Source organism: Macrotis lagotis, chromosome 8 (assembly GCF_037893015.1).
Source record: "Macrotis lagotis isolate mMagLag1 chromosome 8, bilby.v1.9.chrom.fasta, whole genome shotgun sequence".
Lineage (NCBI taxonomy): Eukaryota > Metazoa > Chordata > Mammalia > Peramelemorphia > Peramelidae > Macrotis > Macrotis lagotis.
The window spans coordinates 137,275,738-137,279,466 of NC_133665.1; the positions used below are offsets into that span (position 1 = coordinate 137,275,738).

A 3,729-nucleotide genomic window follows, 5' to 3' on the forward strand; every position below is an offset into this window, starting at 1 on the left:
AGGACAATTTCTCATTCTTTTTCTTTCCTCCTGATTTTTAGCCTGTCCTCTGAATTCTGTCAGAAACCAGCCCAATCAGTGCAGAAAGGGCAGGGACCTGGGATGGGGGGAGCTCAGGCAGACAGGAGCCAGTTCAGGGAAACATCTTCTCTCCAGTAAAACCTTTTCTCAGTTCTTGTTTGATCCTTGTGGTCAAGGTCATTATCAACATCATGGGAATGGGGACCTCACTGAGGTGCCTGCTCAGGAAAAGCCCAGAGCTAGAATTACCAAGGGGAAGTACAGGTCAGTGTCATGGCAAGCTGACAGGGCTTTGTCAAGACCCAGGTCAAATGGCAGGGGCTGGATGGGTGGCTACAATTACACAGGGAAGCTTGCATAACACCCACCCCTGCCCACTTCCCCCCTGTCCCTTTTGGCTGCCTCACATGTTCATAACAGCAAAACCTCCCCAGCATTTTTTTTCCTAGAAGAAAGGTTATGACCTACTAGAATCAAAATAGAATGTGGATACTGCAACAGCAGCCATATTCAAGCCAAGCAAGGCCCTTTGGGTATTGGGGGCAGATCGACACAGTCTCCAAATGCTCTTTATTTTGCTTAGAATCAAACCCCAAGGTCTGAGGTTTGCCTGTTTCTGGAAAGCTGAATGTAAATGAAATCATGCCATGAATGCCTCTGGGATGTATGCTTTTTCTAGAAGGCCAGGGGTGCAGCCTTAACAAGGAAGGAGAGATTGTTTTGTAATGGGATTCTCTCATTCATATTTTTGTATTGGAGATTTTCTTATAGCAGGACAGAGGCAGATCCCACAGTCACCCAGGCTTCTCTCTCTTGCATTCTGTAAAGTAAGTTTTCTTTGTCTTGGCTAACTTTTTTTCATCCTAAGACTCTGATAAGCAATATCCTAAGGGCTGCCCTTGGATAATTATTATTTTTTAAAAGTTGAGTATCTGGAGAATATCAGGAAACCAGAATGAGATAGCAATGGCTCTCTGCATTAGGACCTAGACCTCCATGAAGGTCTCCACCACAGGTGTCTACCATCCTGGTGGGCCTTACATAATTTGTGTCCAATCACCCTATCATTATACCATCATTTTCCTAGAACCCTACAAGGACCCAGACTGGGCTTTCTAGGAGGGGCACTTCTAGCAGGATTGCCCCCATGTCACCCTTCCCCTACTGCTCTCTTCACCTGCTCTGAACTATCATCCCCAGAATTTATAGAGTATTTTAAGAGAAGTACTTCATAGGTATGATCCTTACATCAACTCAAGGAGGCAGGGGCAGTTGTCATTGTCTTTTGATGAGGAAATTGAGGCAGATGAAATAAATGACTTCCTTAGGATCATAAGCATCTGAGGCTGGATTTGAACTTGGATCTTCCACTATTCTACCCAGCAACCACATCAGCATTCTGAGTTATTGGCCTGAGTGCCTCTGTGAAATGGAAAGAGAGTTGGAATTCAAAGCAGGAGGACTGGATTCTGATTCAGAATCTGACACTCATTATGGCTTTAGACAAGGCCCTTCCCCTCTCTGGGCCTCAGTTTCCTCCTCTGGAAAGCAAAAAGTTGGACTTCAAGATCTCTCTCTGCTTCTGTCCTCAAATTCTAAAATTCTATGAACACAGAAAGAAAACAAAAATTGACTGAAGGGAAAAGCTTGTGGAAAATATTCTGCTCCCGAGATTGGTCTGGCAGAGGAGATATTTTATTCTTTTCAATTCTTTTGGCCTGATGCTGTGATAGGGAACTAAAAAGAAACAGAGAATGTGGAATCGAATATCTAGAAGGCCAAGCTATAGGCTTACAACCAAGAACTTACATAGCAAAACTGAATATAATCCTATGGGGATGGAGGATTGGGAAGGGGTGGAATTCTAAGAAATCTAATGAAAAAGAGGACTTATAAATATTATTTTAGTCTGGTGCTGGGTAGAAACCTTGAAATACAAACACAAGAGTAAAGAGAAACATAAAAAGGTAAATATAAGTGGTCAGTCAGAAAAGACTTTGTAGTCACGAAGTGTTCACATTCTAATTGGAAAGAAGAATGATATATGAGAACGATGCATAATGTCTATAGGGGACATAATACATGCAGTCAAATTAATAACTATGGTATTAGAAAATAACAACAAGATCTTAAAAGAAGAAAGGAATGAGGAGGGGGAGAATTTATTATATTATATGGATCACAAGTAGAAATTCATAGAAGCAAGGAAAGAGCAGAGAGAATGAACCTCATTTTGAACTGATGCAAGACAGTGAGCAGAACCAGGAAAACGATTTATACTGTTAACAGCAATATTATTAAAATTTTGAAAAGTTCAAGAATTCTAACAATGTAGCAATTAACCACAATTCTAGAAGACTAATGATCTAGAATGTTGCCTTCCTGCTGAGATGGACACAATGAAACACATTTTTGGACATGTCCAACATCGGAATTGTTTATTATTTTTGCTTGACTCTGAATTTGTTGTAGAGTTTTTTTTTTCATTTTCTCCCTCTCCTTCCCTAACTCCCCTCCCACCCCACCCCCTGCCCTGGGTGAAGGGAGATGGAAAAGAGAGAAGACAGATGCTTATTGGTTGAAAAAAAATAAATTAACCATCATCTTCCTCCTCCTCCTCCTGTTGCTTCTGCTCCTGCTGCTACAGTCCCCCCCCCTTCCCTTGGAACAGACCCTCCTGGTGCCTCTTTTGTGAAGCTGTGACTGAGGAGACCCCCGGACTTGCCATGGCTGACGAAAAGCCAAAGGAAGGAGTCAAGACTGAAAATAACGACCGCATTAATTTGAAGGTGGCAGGGCAAGATGGTTCAGTGGTGCAATTTAAGATTAAGAGGCACACACCACTTAGTAAACCAATGAAAGCCTATTGTGAATGACAGGGTTTGGCAATGAGGCAGATCAGATTCCAATTTGATGGGCAACCAATCAATGAAACAGACACACCTGCACAGTTAGAAATGGATGTATTCCAGCAGCAGACAGGAGGTGTTTACTAAAAAGAGAACCTGCAACTGTACTCCAGAACTGTGCTCCCAAGGAAAACAATACATTCACAATTAGAAAACCAAGATTTGGTTCATCCACATCCTAACAACTGCAGGATAGTTTTCTCTCTTTGATTCCCTTCCCCCATTCCTTTATTGTACATAAAGTAACTGGTGTATGTGCACAGGCATAATGAGTATTTTTTTTAATTAAATGGCTGATGGTATGTTTTGATCAACATCAAGTGGAGATGGGGAGGGGAAAACCAAACTGGTTCTATGAAAATATCCCTTTTCTCCATTAGTGGCATGCTCATTCAACTTTTATCTTTATATTCCAGTAAGTTATTTTGCTCTCACTGTTTAACAACAAAAAACCCCTCCACAAAACAAATCCCTACATACCTTGTTTGATTGGATAATTTCAATGTTTTTCTTTTATCATTGTAAAACCAAGAATGATTTTTTAACTTTTTGTATGTAGGTGTTACATGTAGGGCAATCTCTGTCTCTCAGTAGGGATAAATTACTATAAAGAAATTGATCCTAGTTAGTTTTCCCTTCCAAGTCAAACATCTTGTTGTTTAAATAAACTTCTTGTTTGAAATTTAAAAAAAAAAGAAAAGGAAGAAAAAATAAATTAAAAAAGTAAGTTGCCTGAGGTATTACAAGATTGTTGGCTTGCTCATTGTCTCATAGCCAGCATGTGTTAGAAGAGGGACTT

The 3,729-nt window shown here is 40.6% G+C and overlaps 1 pseudogene; it reads left to right on the forward strand.

Annotated features, from left to right (window-relative positions):
• Positions 1–2,747: 2,747 nt before the first annotated feature.
• Positions 2,748–3,106, forward strand: LOC141494975 (small ubiquitin-related modifier 2 pseudogene; annotated as a pseudogene).
• The last annotated feature ends 623 nt before the right edge of the window (positions 3,107–3,729 follow it).